Raw genomic sequence first — 23,475 nt, 5'->3', positions numbered from 1 at the left:
GTCTCTTTTCTCTAAATTTTGACTGTACCTATGGTTGTGTATTTTGTTCAGTCACTTACCTGGTAAACAAAAATACAGTGTTTAGGATTATCTCTGTAGACTACTGGGAGCTCCTTGGGTTTATGAGCTTATCTACAGCTTCTTCCACTGTTCCCAGCCTATTGCTTTATGCACTGTAGTTACTTAATAAATAAGTGTTGGTCCATTGTCACTCTAAATACCCAGCAATGGTAAAATTTCCACTTTGTGGATTAATTTACTTCTTATAAACTAAGAAAGAGGACATTAAAATGCAGTCAGGAGCTTTGCTCCCCATTTTTCTCTCTCTACGTGTGATTTTCATGCATTAATCTCCGATGGCCCCGTCTTGCTTTATTTTGGGGACATTTTCCGCTCGTGATTTGGCCTCTGCTGCCATCAGGAGCCGGCTGATGCCGTCTCTGACCCTGCCCGCCAGCAGCGCCCTGTGCTCTCTGTGGCTGCGTCTCCCCGCGTGCATGTCCCTTCTCCGCGCTGAGAGGCTTCTCCATCGCGTCGTGAGCACTGAGGTTTGCATTCCCACCGCCTGTCAGTTGGCGGAAAGCGCTGGGAATCTTCTGCTTCCCAGCCGTGGAAGGAAACGTGGATGTGTGGAGAGCCCACCCCCGACCCGGCCCGCTAGGTTCTGAGTGCGCAGGCGGGTTGTCAGACATTAACGCAACGTGGAAATACTGAGGCACCAAAGTGCTCTCCAGGCGTGACAGGGGACGCTTAAAGTTACAGCTCATGTTTCTGGGGTAGGAATCCCATTCTGCTTGTTACATGCGAAAGGTCAGAAAACAAAACATAGGCTCTGGCTGGTGTGGCTCAGTGGTCGAGAGTGTTGGCCTACACGCGGAAGGGACACAGGTTTGATTCCCAGTCAAGGGCATGTACCTGGCTCACAGGTTCGATCCCCGGCCCTGGTCATGGCGTGCAGGAGAAAACCAATCGATGAGTCTCTCACATCGATGTTTCTCTCTTTTTCTCTCCTCTTTGTCTCTCTCTCCCTTCCTTCCTCTGTCTCTAAAACTCAATGGAAAAAATATCCTCCGGTGAGGAGTAACAAAAAAAACATAGACCATACACTTCTCCTTTTTGGGGTATTAAAAATTGGTTGACAGCCCAGCCGTCGTGGCTCAGTGGTTGAACGTCAACCTAGGATCCAGGAGATGGTTCGATTCCCCGTCAGGGCACATGCCTGGGTTGTGGGCTTGATCCCCAGTAGGGGGCATGCTGGAGGCAGCTGACCAATTACTCTCATCATTGATGTTTCTCTGTTTCTCTCCCCCTCTCCCTTCCTCTCTCTGAAATCAGCAAAGACATATTTTTAAAAAAATTGGTTGACAGGAAGAGCATCATGACTTATTGACTAATACGTTTTCAGTGTCAGGTGTCAATGGGGGTGGGTGGGGCTTAGACAGTTTTAAAAGAGAATATTTGACATTCTTTTGGCAGAAAGATCATATATGCCTATATTGCAGCCATTATAAAGGGAAGGATTGCCACCAGCTTGGGTAAAATGAACCAAGAGACTCTTCTGTTAGGCTGCATGGAAGGGAGTCTTACAGATCCCAGGGGCCTATAGGAGAGGATTTAAGGTAGCATTTGTCTCTGCAAATCATTAGCGTCTCTTTGGAAATATTATTCCTCCCTGCGTTCGTTCTTTACCTTCCTACAGTTCCTTTCTGCTGGCAGCTGACTTCGTTACATGTCATTACTCGGACAATCTCTAACAAGAGAATTTCCCAGTCATTGTGCATCAGAATGATTCTCTTATCCATGTAGTCATGTGACCTCTCAAAATCATAGTTGTTATAGTGAGGACCTGCTTTGGTGAATGTGATTTTTGATCTGTAAGTATCTACATGCTCCTGTGTATAGAAAAGTATGAAAAAAGACTAGAAATCCTATCTGGCTCTTTGTAACCGTACAGAGCCATCACCAGCTATGTGTGGTGTGTGAGTGTAATGGCCTAAGGAGGAGACTTCTTGAGAGTCCAATTTTTATTTCATGAATTTGTATATTTCCTTTGCAATGGTACTGCCTTAGTTTTTATTTCAACTGTTTTGTTTCAGAGTTTTATTGTCAGAGATCCCCTTTTCTATTTATCCTTTTGCACGTGGTCACTCTGGGGAGTAGGATGTGTGTAAGCTTTTCAAGATGACCTCAGAATTCCCTCTCCGGGGCTTTCACATGTAATATATTGAATAAAACTGTACTTTAAAAATCCAGCTATAGAAACAATTATAGTCTAAACATTTTAAGAAAATATTTGTTCTTCAGAGGGTCCTTAATCCATTTTGCTCCATGGACAAAAATGATACCCTTGCATTTGAGGACAATCCTTTCACTAGCATAAACTCTAGAATGGTGATGCAGGAATTAATCTGCCCCGACACTGGACCAGAAAACACGTAGAGGAGAGTAATGGCTTCGTTATACAGATGTTCAAATCGAACGTGTTATTTTCGTTTCTTCGGTTAACTTAGTTCATGTTGTCCAGGACAGTTTTCATTCCTTTCACATTTGGGATATCCAGATACTGTAGTGCTCTCTTATGTTCAACCCATTCAGATACAAATTCTGCTCATCCTTCAAGATATTTTTCTTGAATGCTGGCTCTACCCTATACCCTTCCAACCCCTTAAAAGGAAACAGACTCCAGCTTCTGCTTTCAACTGTTCATCTGTCATAACTGTCTTTCTTGTTCATGCTTGTGCATAGTTATTGGCATACACGTGTTATTCCCAGTGTTAGAGTGTGAGCTTGGCGTGAGTAGGCACACGAGGTGTTTATCCTCACGCTCCCACAGCCGTTTCGTATGTGTTGAATAGGTGACTCCATTTCGTACAAATGAATGGCTGTTGTAGGGAACATGCCTTTTTTTATGTATTTTTGTTTTACTCCCCAAATGCCACACTGGCGCCATATTAAGGTCACGAAGTGCAGTGAGCCCCAGGGCTGGGAATCGGGAGACTCGAGTTCTAGCCTCAGCTCTGCCACTTGCCTGACTTCCCACCAGTCCCCGAACCTCTGTGGCCTGCACTCTCTTCTCAGAAACGAGGGTGTCGTCTTGCATGATCCGGCAGGCTCCTTCTGGCTCCAAACTCACTGATGGGGTTATCTATCATGGAGAGTGGCCTGGAAGTCTCCTTTATTTTCTCTGTGTCTCACAGATATTATTCAGAATCTACCCCAGCATGAATACAGATGTGGTCTGTCAGTGTGACAAAGGCTGCTCTCGGGAGGAAATTACTGGGTTTGACAGCTACCCAGCCCAGGGTTTAGTCTCTGAGATGTCACTATAGCAAGTGTTATGGCCAATGTATCCAATTTCTCATCTGCATATATGGCTGAATACGCTGTTCTCGCTGTAATAGCATGAGGGCTGTTTTTCTTTTAATCCAACTGTCACATAAGAAAGGGCTGCCATGGTTTCTTTCTTACGACCTCATGTTGCTAACGCTTTCAGCCATCCTTGAAGTTATTAATAGCCGCACATCATGAATGTATTCATGCCATTTTCCTTCATAGAGAAAGGAAGCCATGTCCTATGTTTTTCTTTTGTGGTAGATGGGTAACTTCTGGGAGAAAATTTCGATATTGTGTGTTGTGTTTGTAAAATAAAAAAACTTGTACTTAATAAATTCCTATTTTATATGAGATATTTAAGTTAACTTGTTTTAGGTGTCAAGAGAAAAATAGGGTCAGAATGAAGAGTTACACTTCAAAGTTCGGGTTATTTTCCGAACACACAGCCTAAAAGCAGAACCAAGGATTTCCAGCTCTGTGTTTTTATCTGTGACGTACTGACCTGTGGCTTTGCTGCCTCATGTCTTGTCTACCTGCCTCCCATCCAGTCGCTCTCCTCCGTCAGGCTCCCTTGAATAGATTCATTCTTGTCATTCAAAGAGTGCTCCAAAGACCAGCAGCAAGGGATCAGGGAGCGTACTAGCAATGCCTCCTCTCAGGTCTCACTCCAAACGTACTGAATCAAACGTGCTTACTTTAATGTGATCCCTGGGCAATCCATACGCACATTAAAGTTTGAAAATCACTGGCTACCCTTCTAGTTAAATTTTGGATAATGAGAGTAATTTAGCATTACTTCTTAATGTTTCTTCTTGACTCTAATAGCTCTTCATTGCCTACCAGATAAAGTCTAGATTCCTTAGCCTGACTTACAAGGCCCCCACACAGAGAGACCTGGCAGTCCTCTTTAGCATGTCTCCCAGCATTTCCCAAATCAAAACTTCTACTCCACCCTTCTGATGTACTTGCTTCCTACTGATCCTGACTCATTTCTCTTGTAGCATTTTTGCTCATGCCAGGTTCACTGCCCTCTCTTCTCTTCCTCTGACTTCCCCATCCACATTTCTAAATTCCTTAGCACTTAACTTTCCCTGGTCATTCCAGCCCACAGAATGTATTTCTTCTTCCTTAGAGCTCCTATAGCACTTGCCCCATTAATGCATCTAATAATGGTAGTAGCCTCAATAACACTGACAGCTGACATTTACTGATTATCTACTATGTACCAGACACTGTGCTGAATGAATCCTCATGGGTTAGGCTCTGTGTGTTCCCATTTTACAGATGAGAAAAAAGCCTGGAGAGGTCAAAGGACTTGCCCAAGGTCACAAGCTGGTGAGTAGGGAGCCAAGATTCATACTCAGGCAGGCTCACTCCCAGGCTTGTGCTCTTAATCACTGTTCTGTTTCCTTCTCACTTCTAACAGTATATACACCCTGAGAGGGGGATGCCTTTTTATCCCCACACGCCTGGCACAAATTTAAGGAAGCAGTGCATGTTCTCTCTGCCCAGAGATGCTCCTGATGAACCCTCCCCTGTTCATATGGTTTGGTTTGGATTGTTATACTTGAGGCTTCACTTGGTTATCTGCAATGTAAGCAAAAGAAACTTCACCAAGAATTACGAAAGGAAGCTGGTGCCACATTTTTATCACATGAAACTAGTAGGCAGCCCAGTTGGGGTTGCTTTGATGGGAAGCCATGTGTTATGCAGGTTGCCATTGGAAGTCTATCACAGTTGCAAAGTATTTTGCCAAATACACTGGAAAAACAAAGTATATTTAAAATGAATAAGTAGAGTTTTGTCGTTTTAACTGGGGGAGAGTGCTAACCTGAATTCACGGTTGTCTCTTCATAAGGCAGGGTTAGGCTGTGATTCACTTGGAACGCCCTTTTCATCACTTGCTGTGAGTTCGGCACTGTGTTTTATCATTTCCAGCTTGCTCACATTATCTGCTTGTCTCCCCCCTTGGTTGCAACCTGCTGCTGGAGAAAATCAGGGCGAAACAGTAATTAAATGCACTACAGACTTCGTGTGGTGCCTACTGGTTCCTGCTCTTTCCCTCGCCTCTGCCTGTCACCAGGAGAGACAGGACAGGCACTAAGCCTAACAACCTTTACCTTTTCCCACCCCTCCCTCCTGCCCGTCACTCACCTCTGCGTGTCTCACGAGCCCAGACCGGTTTCTGGGGGCTGATCACAGCTGCTGGACCCCCATGCTGGACCCGATCGTTCTTCCCCCTGCTGTATCCTCTGCATTCCCCACCTCTGTTCTCCTGAACTGGGACTAAGCCCCACGTACGCTTATACCGCTTTCCCCGCCTCATCTTCACCAAAACCCAGGCCTCGGCCGTGCCTGCGTCCAAAGGCCTCACCTCGGTTCTGACGAGCCTGCAGGGCCCGAGCTTTTAAATGGGCTCTGGATCCGCTCTGTGCCAGTCTGAGACCTGGACTGAGCTTTCCTTCCTGCAGTGCCCCCCCCTCTCCCAGACACACGTACCACAGTCAGTTTCCCTCCCTCTCTCAGCACGTGTCATGTCTGAGATCTGTGGGCCAGCCCTATATCTACCTTTTTGGATCCTTTTGCTTAGATCCCCTGCTGCTGACCTTGATCCTCTGACTGCCTGTCCCAGGCCTATTACAGATTTTCTTTACTGAGTTTTCAGTTGCAGATTTAGACTCAGAGGCTTTAAAAAATATGAACTTGACTACACATTTGTATAGAGATTTTAACTGCTATCGTAAAATTATTGCAGTTTTATGCTCTGTGAGAAAACTTGTTAAGAGAACCCTGCCATCGGGGTCAAATTCAGTTAACTGGATGGAATCTTTTTCTTTTTCTCCAGCACATTGTCTAGTAGAGGTTTCTGCACATTTTTATAGTGTGGTGTCATTTGTTCTGCTGGTTTCAAATTTGTCATGACAAGTAGCCGGATGTACTTTTCATAGACATCTTGTATCCACAAATTGGTTGTTTGGGGGAAAAATTGGACTTCTCCAGGAATACTTATTTTCACAGCTTGATTTATTGTGCAGAGATCAGATTTGAGCCCCCAGGGCTCAGTTGTGCTGTATGTGTACTGCTATCCATGGTTAGATATGGTTCAGTTAAACCAGGAAAGGATAAGTGGCAATGTATAGCTGTACCTCAGGTGGCAGAATCCATCTTTGAGTCAGGAATCTTGGTAGAAAAAGCTGAAAAATTTTTAAATGTGAAATTACCTCATTTTAATTTCCAATTAATGTCTTATATAGATACTGTAGGCTAACGTAGTATTCCATACCATTTACTTTGCTCTCCCTCTCTTCGTTTCTAATTTTCATTATAGTTCTTAGTCTTTGCTTTTTGGAGTGTGAGCTTATGGTCGCATAAATCAAATTAGCTTTAGTGGGTAGATTTCGTTTTCTCTAATGACTTACTAACCGAAATATACCTTCTTATGTGAAAAAGCCAAAGTGGATTATTATTTATTTGACTGACAAGGAAAGTCACTTCTAATTTTATTTAGAGAAGGAAATAAATTACTTTGCTGTAAATTAAATGTGAAATAAATGTATGATCCTCTTAATGAACAAAGCAGATGGAGAGCCAAGCAAGTATGTAGTAGATCTCTCCCACCAGTTGGTGGTGCTAAGAACTCTGATAAGAAATTAATTGGAAGGAGAGGAGGTTGACCTGGAGCCTTTCCTAATAAATGTTATCTTATTAGTTTTTGAAAAATTAATACCAAAAATATATGCTCAAATTATTACATCTTCTGAGCTTAGGAACCAAACCAAATCTCTTTGACGGACAGCAGAATACATTTTTAGTAAACTGTAAAAATGTCATTGGCTCTCATACTAGTCACATTTTGGGTATTGCACGTTGTGTAGCATCTGGCTCCATCCGGGGAACGCCTCTAGCCTGCTGTCTGAGGAACGGGTGCCGGCAATAACGTATTCCTGGTGCCGGGTTTAGACTGAAGAAATACTGATTCTTGTTAGTACTACTGTATTTTCTTTTACTACTAGTGTGCTTTTTAGGGGCTAAGTTTGTTTGTTAAACCCTTTTAGCCCTTTGTTTTTTAGTGCCTGAGAAGTCCAATAGAGGTCTGTTGCTTGAATGTGTCCTGAGAGGCAGTCAGGGAGTCAGGGAGAGCAGGTTTTGAATTTCCCTACGTATTTCCTAACTGTCCCTTAGTCTCTTATATAATTCTTTACAGCTCAGTCTTCCCAACTTGTAAAACGGGAACAGTAACATCTCCCCAGAGTTGGTGTAAGCATTACACAACATAAAGAGTACTCTTTGAGTATTGTTTACCCTCCATTCCCTTGTTTGAAGCAGAAACTATGGCTGTTATTTTATTATTTTTAATCCTTACCTGAGGATATGTTTTTGTTGATTTTAGAGAGAGAGGAAGGAAGAGGAAGAGAGAGAAATGTCATGTGAGAGAGAAACATCGATCAGTTGCCTCCCGTATGTGTCCTGACCAGGGATCGAACCCTTAACCTGGCCTGGGTAATGTGCCCTGACTGAAAATCGAACCCATGGCCCTTCTGTGTGCAAGACGATGCTCCAACCAACTGAGCCACACCGTCCAGGGCAGTGGCTCAGTTATTTCTGAGCCCACACTATACCCCCTGGCCTGGGCAGGGCCTTAGGACAATGTCTCATGCTTCGCTAGTGAAAAGATTTTCCTAGGTTATGAAGTTCCACACAGATTTTGTAAAGATTCAGACTCACAAAAGAGACACCTGGACATAACTGATTTTGGGGTATTTGCCTGTCCTGGGGACATTTATGTGTTGGTCTGAATCTGCCTAAACATTTAAGACTGAGGAAGGGAATACAAGGTTGCTGAAGGGCGTAGCAAAGGTATTACTCCGAGTTTGTTCACCCACTTGTTCGTCCCACGCCTTGTACTGAGCAGCACCGTTCCACAGAGAGAGTCCAGGCGGCCTCAGCACACCTCTGAGAGCTGCGGGCTCCAAGAAGCAGGCGTTTCCCGCTCAGCAGGAATCCATCGACAGCCCCTATCTGTGTAACAGGAAGATCATTTGAATTTATGTATTTTTTAATAATATTATAAAAATCAGGGTAGGATTTTATGTAAAAAATTTTTTTTAGAACTTAAAAAATCTGTTTTTTTTAAAAAATTTTTTTTCACAGCATATTCTGTGTTTGGAAGGTTGAAACAAGTCCAAAGAAGGCTTCAATAGATAGTAACATCATAAAACTCTACTAATTAGATGCTGTAGCCAGTATAGCATTTAAAGTCTAACAGTGTAAGGAATATATTTTTGAGGAACAGCACAGCTAACATCTTCGGTTAGATCAATTGATAGATTCAGACCATTGAGATTTAGAGTTTCCAGAATCATGGAATCCTGTGGTGGCCGAGACTCGAGCAATCACAGATGCCATCTCTCCTGTAGAATAGTTCAGAAAAGGGAGACACAGCTGCTTAGAGCTGGATCAAAACCCGGGTCCCCTGACCCCCAGCTTAGTGCCCGCGCATTATTTTTGCATCCTGACTTCCACACCATGAGCCATTTTCAGCGTAAATAAAAACAAGTGGATGCTTGTTCAGCCTCAGTAAACTTTCCTACTCAACACGGAGCATCATTTCATCAGAATGAAAACTCCGACTGTATCGGAGGCGGTTAATTAAGGTGCTCGCGACGCACATTTCAGCGCAGCGAGAGCTGAGGGGAGGGCCGCCCTCAGCCCGAGCCGGCGGGTTTCATTCAGCCTCTGCCTCGCCCGCTCCTCGCTCCTCGCCGGGTGAATGGCATCCGGGCTGCAGGTGTATCGGTAATTTCTGAGTTTGTTCCCGACTCAAAGTGACCTCATTGTTTTGGGCTTCTTTTCCATAATTATACAGTAACAGGAAAATAAACCGGCTCTGAGTACAGCCCACAGCAGAAATCTCGCGCCCTGTATGCAAGTTTGATTTATAGACGTGCACTGCAGAGCGGAGTGACTATGAAACATTCATCTTCCCGTTGCCAGTTGCCATGGAAATGAAGTACACAGAGCAGTGTCCTTCCAGTCCTGGCGGTGCCTGCAGTAGTTTATTCCTTTGTTGTTCTCGCTTCTTAAGCAACTGCCTAGCGTCCTTTCATCATCACAATTCATCCTGCGTACAAGTTTTTTATCTTTTATCGCACATAGAAAGCACTAAAAACATATGAGAAAAATAGGGAGAATTTAAATATTTTTGTGGCTTTAAATATGCACTTGTGATTTTTTTCCCCCTCCTCAGTCCCATCGGAAAATAGGTCATGTAAAAAAAAAGCACATATTAATGTACAGACATTTCAATAAAGAAAGCAATGTAAAGTTGGAGCAAAAAGCAATGCTATGCTAAGGAGATTTTAAGGTACTTGAGATTCTCAGGTCTCCCAGTATTTGGAGCTAAATAACTCTGTTATTTTGGGTCCTGCCAACCAAAAAGAGCCCCTGAGCTATGTCTTATCAACTCCTCTTTTGTTTTGTTTTGCTAGTTACCTTAGAGGTTTGAACAACCTAAGTATTTGCTGGATAGATATGGTAATATTAAAGAGTAGGGGTCATTTTTTTTTTAAAGGCAAATGAAGTTCAAGAATTTTTTACACTGTAAGTGAAAGGAATTCTTAGTCTTCCTCATTATTTTTAAAGAATCCACCTTATCCCAGTGTCACCTGGCATAGTTCATAGTACTGCATAACATGCCAACAATTAATAAGTGCTTGTTGGTTATCTGCCTTCCTTGCTGGGTTTCCGGTCAAGTCTGTTGTTTAAGAGAGCATGTTTTGGAATAACTGTCTGGGTCTAAATCTCTGCTTCTTTGCTTATGGGAGGTGAAACCTTTGAAAAGTGTCTCTTCTTGCCTTGGCTCCCTTACCTGTAGAGTGAGCCGCTATAAAATTAAGATAGTAATGGGTTGTCCGGCCGGTGGGCTCAGCAGTTAAACGTTGACCTAGGATCCAGGAGATCTCTTCGATTCCCTGTCAGGGCACATGCCCCGGTTGCGGGTTCGATCCCCAGCCTGGGACATGCAGGAGGCAGCCAATCAATGACTCTCTCATCATTGATGTTTCTATTTCTTCGTCTCTCTCTCTCTCTAAAATCAATAAAAATATTTTTTGGGTTGTTGGGAGAGTTCTCTGGGGTAATTCAGGCAAAGGGCTTAGCTCTGTGCCTGGCATAGAATAAATGCTCAGGCAGGGGAGCCTGGGGGTGGGGAGACTTTTTTGGTGGTGGTGACGGTTATTGCTACTAGGATTACTGCTGTTACTATTATGACTACTCCAGGCCAAAACTGAGTAGAGAGATGAGCTCTAACCCAGAGAGTGATGCCAGCACCAAAGCCCAGGCCCCTGTCCCCAGCATCCAGGTTCATGATAATTGCCCGTGCTTTGTTTCACTTGGGCTACCGGGACTGGATCCATCCCTACGCTTTAGATACTAGGATGGTAGCCTAGAGGTCTTTACAGTGGTCTTCCTGTCTGCACATTGAGAAGAGAGGTGTGCTGCAGATTTCTCTATGACCTGGGCTCGTTTCTTACAGCTGGCGGCGCACGGGGTGGGCGGGGAGGGAGTATCTGCCTCATCCCGTCTTGCTAGGGGCAGGTCCTTGGTGTTTGTCCACAGCACCTAAAGTGACACGTGATCTGCCTCTGCTCCCCATGCTCCCCGTGTCAGTTGGCAGCGGCTGCCGCCTCCCGCCTCCCTTCAGCCTTTCTGAAATTGAAGTTTTCCCAACTGGTGGCAGAAGCATTCTTTGTTGAAATTCACTCTCCTTGGCCGTCCTCCAGGGTGCACAGCAATGCCTATTTATTGGACTTAGTTTTTGTTTGGTTAGCCTTCTATTTTGTCTGTTTTGCTTTGTGCAGTTCTTTCCCCCAAAATTTTCATGTTGAAATTCCTTTGACCCCATTTCTATTTATTTTATTAGCTGGCTTCATAATATTGCTAAAAGTTGTTTGCTTTAAGCTATCACAAAGTGAGTAGCCTTAGATTAATTTGTCTTGTTTCCCCCCAAGCCTGATGCATAGCACGTGACCTACTTGCACTTTTGTTAATGATTAAAACAAAGTAGCCTTGATGGTTCCCCTTTTGCCACATCCCAGTGTTATACCTCCGTGTCCCGAGTTATTTATTTAGTTCTTGGCCTTTCCCTGTCCCCCAATCATTCGGCTCATGTCAGTTCTAAAGAGATAGTGTATTTTCTGAATCCTTGGGTTCTCCCGTCTCTGTCTTTCCTCTTCTCCCCACAAGGTAAAAACTCTAGAATCAGATTTTCACGTCTTCTGAGTGAAGCTCTCGACACTGAGAGTGAGGTACTCATTAGACATCTGTATTCTTGCGACTACATTGGACTCACTGTGTGTGGCTTTCAAATCTGTGCCTGAAATTTAGACCCTCTCTAGATATTCAGTAATGTTTCCACATTCTCCCTGGACTCCTGATTGTATGTGTGGTCCTTACCTTGTACTTAACGGCTCTTTGCCCCCCAATTGCTAGAGGAGGGGGCTCTGCCCTGTGTATTTCTCCCCTTGGTCTTATGTCTTTCTTGCTAAGGTAACAAATATTTGTTAGCATCTACTGCATTGTAGATACTGGGAATATCTGGCAATAAACAAAATAGACACTGCTCTGCCCTCTAGGAGCTTATAGTCTAGCTGGGGAGATAGGTAGTTAATCCAAGGCAGTTAATTCTGCAAGATGACCTCTAAGCATCGTGGGAAATTAGGAAGGATGTTTCATGCAGGCTGGGGAGGGGGCGCTGAGAGATTGATCGCCAGTGTGAGCCCTGAAGGATGGGAGGAGCCAGGCAGAGGGATGGGGAGTGTGCCTAGACAGAGCGCCCCTGCAGAGGTCAACAGGAAAGCACTTTGGGTAACCGAGTTGTGCGGTATCGCTAGTCTGCCGTTGAAGACACTTGTTTTCATTTGCCTGGGTGGGTGGTGGCACCCAAAGGATAAATGCAGAATGATGAGACCCGAGAGGTAGGCAGCGGCCAGGTCGTGAAGGGCCTTGTGAATTGTTGAGAAGTTTGAACTTCCTCCTGAGGACATTGAGAGGCCATCGAGATGTGTTAAGTAGGGAAGCGACATGATCAGATTTGTGGTTTTCCTGATGTCTTCTACTGCAGTGTGGAGAATGGCTTAAATGTGCCTAGAGTAGCTTCTCTCCGGGTTAATCCCAGGGACCACCTTCCCAAACTCATCTTCTCCATATCCCTACAGTGTGTGCCCAGCTCAGCGCGTCCAGCTTCTTGCATTTTCCTGATTAGCACGCGGGCTTGTCCCAAACCCTAACTCCCCTTTTCTAGCTCCCTGTCTTGAAGACCAGAACTCTGCCTTCTCCCAAGCTCCTGGCTGGCTCTTGCTCTAAAATGCACGTGCCATCTGGAACATCCACTGGGCCTCCCATATTACTGTTGCCAAGAGAGTCCGTTGCTTTGCCTACTAGCTTGGATGCCCTAGGATTTGGGGTCTGCTCGCATCTAGCCTGAGCTCCTCCGACCCCTAGATTCATTGTAACTCACATGGTTGCCCTTCCTGCCCAGCCAGACCAGACCTGACCAGACCTGAGCCTGAGAGAATTCCTCTGGCTCTCTTTTTCTAACCAGCAGTTGAGCATTCTAGGTATTCCATACTGATCCCCACTGCACTCCCATGTTGGACAATAAATGTGGGAAGATGGGTTGAAATAGGATGAGTTGAACTAGCCCATAGCCTTTGGGAAAGTTACCTACTTCTGTGCCCCTCAGTTTCCTTACCCATAAGCTATGGATATTAAGAGATTCTATGTCATAGAGTTGTTTGGAGGGTCAAATGAGTGCGTATAAAAACACTACGCTTGGCCCGCGGTAGACATACACTGTTCATTAATGTTTTATGAAGGTGTCTAGAATATCCCAGAGAAGGAGACAGGAGAACATACGGGGTTTTTGACTGCCGGGAAAATTTGCCACAGCCAATGGGTATTTATTTGGAAGGTCCACTCCTCTTCACTGTGGGTAACTGAGAGATGATAGCAGTGCTACATACACCCTGCCCAGTTGGGGGTACAGACCAAGTGGGCTTTATTTCAAATCTGAGGTTTTGTTCTGTGCTGATTTTGTTCCAGAAATTCTCTTAGTTGTCATGAAATTAAATTAGCTTTGCATTTAATAAATTATGCTTCATTCCAGCAGGCATTCGTGATGTTTGCCTCAACTTTGCAGTTTGGGCCTCCTGAGAGCAGCCTTTCCTGCTTAATAACAGCAATAAGAACAGCTACTAGTCGGTAAGGCAAGAGAAGACAACGCTATGTGTTGGTTTATCCCACAAGCAGTTCCTGAGCAAATGCCACGTGCAAGGCATTGAGAAGGGAACTTGCAGGGCTGCAAGTCAGGCAGGGATGGTCTCATGGAGCGACCATAAGGTGAGGCAGAAAATGGTGCCTACTGTGGAATAACAAAGGATTTAACTTAGCTAGGGCAATCCAAGAACTTAGTGACCGAGGTAGGTTTTGAAAAATCCCTAGGTGGAAAGACATCCAGAGAGAGGGAACAGCATGGACAGAGTGGGCAGTAGAGGGGAGATGTAGTTGGTAAGATGAGTAAGTAGGCGTGAGGGAGTGACCAGAATACCTAACAGGCATCGAGTGCCTGCTGCACTCCAAGACCTGCTCTACATGCTTGCTTGTCTTAACTCATTTGATCCACACAACAAGCCCCTGAAGGGCACTGTATCACCCCCATTTTACAGCTGAGGAAACCGAGGCACAGAGTGGCTGAGTAACTTGGCTAAGATTACATTAACTGATGGAATTTGGCTTCGACCCAGGGAGTCTGGTTCCAGATTGGAAATACAAGTAAGAATACCCATCATGCCAGGGGGAACCTTTGCCTTTCCCTTTTGTATGGCTCCCCATGGGCACCCTGGAAAGGGATTTTGAGTCCCTTTATCAGTCAGATCTACTACCGTTTACAGATTTCGAAGGAATCATTTTATTTAAGGGCCTTTTCCCAGTTCTATTTCAATAGAATAAAGATCTAGACAGCATATAAATTTTCACAGTCAAAAATAGAGCTATATAATCTATGGCTATAACCCTTTTCAGAGACCTAAGGCTGTGGATATATGGAAACACTAGCTGAATTGTACATTTTTCCCCCTTGATTTCTGACAATTTGGTCATAAAGTCTTTTGATAAAAATATCAAAAAACCCTCATACTGCAATGCTGTAAAATGTGACTGTGCTAATGGCAAAAAAAAGTCCGTATTTTAGACTGTCATGAACTGTTTAAACATCATAATGGGAAACATTTATGGCTCAAATAATTGAAGTCCACGTTTCTGGGAATCTGTCTCCTCGTCTCAGCCTTTTGTTAGACCTTGAAACAAATCACAAAATTAACTGGCTTGAGTGTCTCCATAGCCCCTTCTCCACCGGGGGGTAGCGTGATGGGCACAGGGCTGTTGGTCAGTTCTTTAGGCTCGGATCCTGTATTAAGGGGAACCGACTTAGGCTAGTCTGCTGACCCCCTGGACAGCAGCCTGCTCTAATGAAGGACGTCTAGCTTTAAATACCTCTATTCTCGGTTTCCACACCTTCTGTCTACCGACTCTTTAAAGAAAATTATAATTAACAGTGCCCAAGATCTAATAGCAAGAAATGGAGAACAAAAGAAAAAGCAGATGATTTGGTTTCACCCATTTCATTCAGCATATTTAACAAATGTTTTTAAGCACCTACTATGTACATGATAAACATTTGTGTTTATTGCTTCCCAGTATTGCTAATAATTGCAGTCTTAAATTCTCAGACTTACTTGGGGTTTACCTTCTTTCAGTTTCCCCATTGCTAATGTCCCCTTTGTGGCTGCATTATTACCATAGAACCTTATACTATTTAATCTTATTTTTTTTAAATCCCAAACAAAGAAAGCAAAAACAAAAACCTTTCATCTCAAAGTGATCCCTTAGCATGTTGGAAATTATTATTAAATTGTGTACAACATTTTTCTTTCAATTTTTTTCAATGTACAGAAGCCCCATTTAGAGCTACTGGGTAATGCTGCTTAGGAAAAACCACAGTTACAGCATGGACCAGTGGCGCAATGGATAACATGCCTGACTGCGGGTTGGAAGGTTCCAGGAAAAACCATGGCCATCAGATGTTCACATCTAATCCTGATGGGTCAGCTGACATACTGGTTTTAATGGTTCGTGGTGATAAATTTGTCGTAGAATTGGAGCCTTCTCCGGGTTATAAATTGCTCCGACCTAAACGTTGTGGAAAATTTATAAGGATGCCATTAGAATAGGAAGTTTAAAATTATCTGCTGCATTGAGAGAGAGAGAGAAAAGACCCGATAAGAGGTTCATCAGATAGTCATGAGTTCATGTGACAAAAAAGAGCTATTGGGCTATTTGTCAGATGATGCACTGGATAGTGATGGCAAACGTGTCATTTCTCTGGTGCCTTAATGGTGCCAGGCATTCATCCAGTCCTCACAATAACCTGGTGAGTTGTAGGCTACCTTTATTCCTATTTTACAGATCAGAAAACTGAGCTTAGAGAGGTAAGTGCTGTTCCCAAAGTCACCCAGTTAATAAGTGGCTGAAAATGTTTCAGGGTCCTTGTCACCTGCAGTTCCTCATATTTAAGGTGGAAGTCATTTTCCTGGCCCTCAGGTCAGCTCTTTCTTTCGATTCCCGTCAGTGATACCGTGATTTTCTCGGATTCGTTCTTGCAGTCATCACTGATTTTTGCCTCTGTTTTTGCTCAGATCCATTCAGTCACCAAGTCCCTTTGCGTGTTCAGTGTCTTTCCGCTGTCAACCTCTTTCCCGTCACCTCAGTCCAGGGGTCTAGGCCTCACCTAAGTGTGCAGGCTAACGGCCAAACTCCTCAACTCAGAACTCAAGGTTGGCTACCCTCTGGCTCCCACCCTCCTCTTAGGTTCTTCTCCTGATTCTCCCCAACCGAGGAGCTAAACACAGTCTGCATTTTTCCCATGTGGCCCCTTGCGCATGGTAACTCCTTTCTGGGATGCACCCTCCACTGTGCCTGCTGTATGAGCCTGGCCCTTCCTCAGGGCGCGGTCGGGTCCCCTCCTCTATTATGAACCCTTCTGATCAGTCACTCCTCGGGGACCCCCGTCTTCTTAGCGCTTGTCCGCATCTCCCACTTCGCGCGAAGCACGCGCTGCCCGCCTGCACTGCGGTGCGGCTCTTCCCCTTCGCGACCGCCGCTCGGTGGGCTCGGGGCTGGGGACCAGCCCCCCAAGGACACCTGGGACACTGCTGCGCCCGCGAAAGTTTCTGTGCCCCGTGTGCACATGTGAGGATAGAAGTTTTTGTGGTTAACTACTGTAAATCTCTCACACTGAACTCATTGAGTTGAGAGCCCCCGAGAACCCCCCAAACCTTAGCCACCCCCTCACTGGGCAGCGACCACACGCATTCACAGATTGCAGGGGCTTGGCTGGCTGTAGGGGTGCTCGCAACTCCCCACCCCGTCAGTAAGCCCTGGCAAAGCGGCTTGGCGGCCTTCCCGTCAAGGGGTAGAGTTCATTTATCTGCTCTCGGAATCTAAGCTGACCTTGTGACTGACTGACGAAAGAATGTAGCAAGAAGTAGCAAATCACCATACCTGAGGGTGAACTTGGGAATCCACCTCCCCCCAAAGGTCCCATCTGACGCCATGCCTTTGACCCATAGCCTGCGAGTTGTCCCACTGTGTGTACACAGGAGATGAGGTTTGCTTGAGATGCTTCCTTAACAGCAGTCAGTGCATTTTAAAGTTTACATTTCTGTAGAAATGGTCTTAAAAGTAGGTAATAAATTGTGATTATTTATATGCCCTAATACAGTAATTGTTTTGTCTCTTATAATTTCCTGAACATAATTAAAAGCTAACATTAATTTTTAAAATGCTAATATTTTCACAAGTCTAAGTTTAAAAAAAAATGTTGTGTTCTTGGTTTGCAAACACCTGGAGTTGTCTTTCCCCTTCTCTTCTACCCACTATATGGAAATAAGCTCTGAATTTGCCAAATAGAAAAAAAGCCTTTATTTGACAGTGTATATTTCACGTTTGTGCTACTGCTGTATCCCAGTAACATTTTCTTTCACGGGAAAATGACGATGGCTTCCAGGAGTGTGTGTGTATGTTTTCAAATGCATGAAGTTTTAAAAATGAAACTTCATTTCAGACAGAATGATTTTTGCTTTTATAAAAGTGGGATTTTTTTTATGGTTCTGGGGCTATACAAAATAAACCAGCAAACAAAATAGAAACAGATTCATAGATACAGAGAACAGATTGACAGCTCTCAGAGGGAAGCAGGATCGGGAGGCTGGGTGAAAAAGGTGAAGGGATTAAGCAAAGCAAAAAACCCCTAAAACTCATAGACACAGATAACAGTATGCTGATTATCAGAGGGAAAGGGGGTGGAGGGAGGGAGAAGAGTTTAGGTAAAGGGGGTAAATGGTGATGGAAGGAGACTTGACTTGGGGTGGTGAGCACACAATACAATATACAGATGACGTATTATACAATTGTACACTTGAAGCCTATATAATTATATTAATCAATGTCACCCCAATAAGTTCAATAAGAGTTAAAACCTATTAGTTGTAGCAAGTCAGCTTGAAAAATGAGTTTACATTTAACTTAGACAAAATAGCTCACGACAGATTCAGAAACCATGCCAGTAAAGCTGTGTTTGAATAATTCTTGAGTTTGTTTTTCAAGGGATGGCTTTCTCCTTTAAGTGCGCATTCAGTAAAACAGATTACTCACATTCTCACAGACGTGTGGGAGCGTCAGATTCACATGTAACGCAGGCACAGCTCTGTTCATGGGGCTTTTACTCCTAACGACTGACCTAATGTGTTGTGTCTCCTTTTTCTGGCTGAGAAAAGGCATCCCATTTCATAGGCATTTTATTCAGTAATATGTTCATATTGCATTTCACCTCTTACTATTTCTCAGGCTGCAAGGATACCTGCAACATTGAGATAGCTTGTATCATTGCTAGAAAAGTACATGGTAATTTGGATAGAAAATAATGTAAGAGCTTCAGTAACAGAATATAATTAAATTAGTGCCTCGTGTAAAAATAGTGAAAGGATTTATTTTTAGTTTTTAATGGATCAGATCCGTGTGATTAAAATATGTAAATTAAATAACAACGTTCACTTCAGTGATCTTCTCTGTGGCATCCACGCTCTCTGCTATTCATTCTAAGAATTCCATTTTCTTCTGCTCTCCCCCATTTTCAAGTGAACCCAATCTTAAGGGTTTTTGAATTTGATGAAATAGGGAATGCAGTTGCTGTAGCCTTGAAACTGAGGACTTTTAAATTGGGCTGGCATATATTCACTAACCCATTCAGTAAATAGTTATTGAGCACCTACTGTGTGCCTGATACCTTTCTGGATGCTGGGAGTAGAGCCATGAACCAAGCAAACTAGGTCCCTGCTGCTGAGGAGCTCACAGCTCACAGTAAAAAGGCAGACAGTGAGTGAGTGAACAGGGTAACTTCAGGTAGAGGTAACAAGCTGTAAGGAGAGAAAACCAGAATCAATGGTGGAATGACTGATTGGGGGGGGCACGTAGTTTTAGATGGGAGGTGAGGGAAGGCATTTTTGAGGGACATTTGAATGAGATCTAAATGATGAAAAACTGCCTGCCGTTTGGGAGAAGAGGCACCGGGAAAGAGGGAAAGCAGTCGAAAAGGCTCTGAAGTGGGTATAAGCTTGGTGGGACTGAGGAGCAAAGAGGAAGGCTGGGCTGTAATGAGCAAGAGGAAGACCCGAGGTAGGGTTTGAAAGGTAGACGGGCATGTTATGATGCATATTATATTCTGTATCTTAGTGCATTATATCATAGTCCATATCATGTGTATATTTATACTGTATTGATATTATTTACATAACCTCCATAAGGTTGCAAACCTTGTAAAAAGGGAGATGAAGGTTAAAGAAAGACCTTAGGCTCCTGAAGTCTTATAGGGTTTCTGGGCATCCCCAGTATACAGTTATGCTAGCGGCTAGTATGCTTTCTTGGATCCCTGTCATTTCCCCATGTTTGTTTCTAATTATCAGTTAAATTCAGTTCAACAGATATTTCCCGAGTCCGTACTGGGCCCAAGAAACTGATGAGTCCACAGGGCGAGTCCACAGGGCTGTTACAGACAAGCGCGGCGGGAACTGTGACAGACTTTCATTGGAAAGCGACTCTCCTGGGCTGTATCTATTATTTCAATCAGGGGTCAGCTACCTTTTCTAACATCTTCTTTATCCTTAGGTTATGTGTTGTAATTAATGTGTGCAATGATATTAAGGACCACGCATCTAGTCTGAACGTGGGTGATTTGTAAAGTTAGTGCACCTTCAGTTCCCCCTGATTGGAGACACAGATGTGAAAAATTGATTTCGAGACCTGTGCATGTGTCAGTACAAAAGCATTTATCATTTGAATGCCTTGCTCCTGGAGGAGGAAAGTTGTTCAGAATTAACAGTTTAATAAAATACATGAATGTTTTAAATAAATATATATTTAAATGAAGTGATATGGATTTGTACACTCTGTTCTATTATTATGGTTAGGATTCAGGGTGTTTGATTGACAGAATCAGGAAATAATGTCGACCACCTTCTTTCTGTGTTTCTTCAGACCACATGTGGTCCTAATAGACTGACTTAAAATTTCCACTGAATTAAACTTTCCAGTGATTTATAAGACACTGAAATGCATTAGCAAGATCACTTATTGAATCTTCCTTCAGAGATAATTAATAAAAATATTTTATTTTTAAAAAGGCAGTAGTTTAGGTTTCATTCTGGCAGAAGTAAGTTCTAGAAGCCTGGCCCTGGTTTGCTGCTGGAAATTCCACTCCTTGGATGCTTGTTTGGCTTCATCCGTCCTAACTCTCCCTGATTCTGTGGTTTAATAGGTTTTCCTCCTGTCTGGAAGAAAACCAAGCCAGCGCTACATTTAGTATCTGTCTCCAGGCACGGCCAGTGCCTCTTCTCCTGGCCTTGTTCCAGGGGCTCTGGAAAGAGCTGACAGGGCCTGGCTGCGGCAGGGCACTCGGCTCTCATAGCTTCTTTGGCTCTGCTCTGTTTCTCTGGTAGATGTCGTGTGGTATGTAAATGTGTGTATGTATATAGACACAAAATATTTGAGGCAGGAAAAGAAATCCATATATGTTCCTCCCAGGGTAAGAAACAAAGCATTCCATTCCAAACATGGTTGCAGCCCCCGGGCAGCCCGGCTGGATTGCCTTCCCTTCCTCTGCCCCAGAGAGAATCAGTAGCTTGAATTTTTTTTTTTTAATCCTTACCCGAGGATATTTTTTCCATTGCTTTTCAGAGAGAGTGGAAAGGGGAGAGAGAGAGAGAGAGAAAGGGAGAGAGGGAGAGAGGAAGAGAGATGTGAGGGGGGGGAGAGGGGGAGAGAGAGAGAGATATGAGAGAGACACATCAATTGGTTGCCTCCTGCACGCACCCCGACGAGGGCTGGGGATCAAGCCTGTGACTGAGGCACGTGCCCTTGGCTGGAATCGAACCCGGGACCCTTCAGTCTATGGGCCAACGCTCTAACCACTGAACAAGCCAGCTAGCACAGTAGCTTGAATTTTTAAAATCATTCTTGTGTGTCTTTATATTTTATGACACAGATTTATGTTATTTTAAATAATACATAGTATTGTTTTGTATATTTTTTTATTATTTTTTAAAATATATCTTTATCGATTTCAGAGAGAGGAAGGGAGAGGGAGAGAGAGATAGAAACATCTATGATGAGAGTCATTGATCAGCTGCCTCCTGCACGCCCTCGATGGGATCGAGCCCGCAACCTGGGCGTGTGCCCTGACCGGGTATCGAACCGTGGTCTCCTGGATCTGAGGCCAACACTCAACTGCTGAGCCATGGCCCGCTGGGCTGTTTTGTGTATTTTTAAATCTTACATGCAAATTGCTTTTTCTCTCATGATATTTTAAGACTTACTCATGTTAATGCATGTGTCTTTCCTTTATTTCCCCTGCTGTATAGTGTTCTGTTGGGGCTCAAGGGGGCACAGTAGCTAGCACCCTCTCTTAGCATCTAGGACAAACTGAGAGTGTGAGCTAGAGAGTAGTGGGTAAAAGTACCAGCTTTATTTGTGAACTAGTTCTCTTGGAGGGATGGGCTTGCTAGAACGCAGCCTTCCGGTCACAGGTTGTGCAGTTAGCCTGGGACTCCCCAGGGGGGCTGCCCTGTGGCATTGGGGAGCAGAGCACATAGAGAGCAGGTGGAGGGGCACCAATGAGATAAGTCATTTCTCCAGGGGTGATGAGTGAGGAGGTGGAGAGAGGCTGCAAGCGTTACTCCAGAAGAGGGTCCTCTGCGTGGAAATGCAGACAGAGAAAAGGCAGCTTTTCCCAGAACTTGATTCTCCATCATAAGAATATCCCATAATTTATACATTCCCTCTCCTATTGATGGACTCATTTGTTGTTATTGCAAATGGGCTGCACTGAATATTCTGGACCACACAGCGGGGAGAGCCTGCAGGGCACATTCATGGCGCGGGATGGCAGGATCGTGGCTGTGCGTGTCCGCACCCGACTCTCTTCTTCGGCGGTGTTTCACCTTCTCACTTATCAGGGCGCTCGAATTCCCTTCCATCCTACTCTCATCAGCACTTGTCATTTGGCTCTTTAGCTTTTGCCAGTCTGCTGGCTATGAAATGGCATCTTGTTGTAATTTCAATTTCCCTGATTACTAGTAAAGTTCAGCATCATGTCTACTAGCTGGTTGGTTATTTTATTATTGGCCCACATAAAAATATTGAATGATTTTTTTATATTGATTTATAGGGGTTCATTATATATTCTGGATACTGATCCTTTCTCATTTATGAGTCACAGAAATCTCTACCTGTTTGTGGCGTGTCTTTTCCTTTTTAAAAATAGGATCCCTTTTGATGCATACCTGGTGCACACAAATGATTTGGAACTTTCATTTGGCATTATGTACGTACGTATTTCCCCACCAGAGGTTTTAGAGGGAACTTTAAAAAGAGAAAGTCCAGAGTCTAAAATTATGTGGAGAATGTTTGAAGTATCACTCGAGCAGACTAACAGGCTTTCTCCTGTGAGCCTCTGCCTGCTGGAATCCTCACATTCTCTTTGAGCAATTGCTCAACTTTCTTTCCTATATTATATTAGGCAGTTTGAGCAGAATTTCTGCAAGATTTACTTTACTTTTCAAATTATTTGACATTTTAGAACTTAATGCTTAATGTTTGAACCCTAATGCTTAAATTATGAGTTTTCCCCTCAGTGTAGTCACATGAAAAGGCTATTCTGTACCACAGAACACCTCTGCTGTACCCAAAATCAGATTTATCGACCACTTGCAAACTCTCCTCTGTGTAGTAAAACTTCCCCATTTTAACTGGCCCCCTGGCAGTGCGGCACTGAGGCTCCGTTCTCTCCGCAGACCTTGTGGACATTGTCAGCGTCACAGGTGCTCGAGCACTGTTACTCCTGCTCCCTATACAGGGAAATTGCATCACGGCTTTGCCGGTTATTGATAAGAATAGCTTCTTACAGGGTCACAGACTTTCACCAATAAAAAGATCCTTGAAGAGCAATTGGTACAGTCTCTTACTTTACAAATATGAGGCTAAATGACCCACCCAAGGTCACACACCTCGGTGGGGACAGATCAATTTATGATCCAGGTCTTAGCCTTGCCGCCGTGTGCTCCCCATTGCAGTGGGGTCCGAGTCCACTGCGGCCCTAAAACAGAAGACCACAGGCTGGGGCTTAAGCTGCAGACGTTTATTTCTCGCAGTTCTGAAGGCCGATGTCCAAGATCAGGGTGCTGGCAGGCTCGGTGTCCAGTGAAGACCCACTGCCTGGTTCAGAGACTGCTGTCTTCTTGGAGTGTCCTCACGTGGCGCGAGCGCAAGGGAGCTTTCTGGGGCCCCTTTTAAAGGGCACTAAGCAACTCCCAAAGGCTCCCCTCCGAATACCCTCACATGCTAGGATTCAGTATATGAGTTTGGGGGAACACTAACAGGCAGTCTGTGGCAAATGGGTTATAGGTAGAACCATAGCTTTATTCTCTGTCTTTATAACGGTGTATGTTTTTACAACTAGATGTCTTTGACTGAGAG

The 23,475-nt window shown here is 44.1% G+C and overlaps 1 protein-coding gene across 3 annotated transcripts in view; it reads left to right on the top strand.

The window, feature by feature from the left end:
* The window catches only part of EFCAB11 (EF-hand calcium binding domain 11), a 108,230-nt gene that overhangs the window by 22,066 nt on the left and 62,689 nt on the right, over positions 1-23,475 (top strand). The gene's annotated exons all lie outside the window — the stretch shown is intronic.

Source organism: Miniopterus schreibersii (assembly GCF_964146895.1).
Source record: "Miniopterus schreibersii genome assembly, chromosome: 1".
Classification (NCBI taxonomy): domain Eukaryota; kingdom Metazoa; phylum Chordata; class Mammalia; order Chiroptera; family Miniopteridae; genus Miniopterus; species Miniopterus schreibersii.
This window is presented reverse-complemented; position numbering and strand designations above follow the sequence as displayed.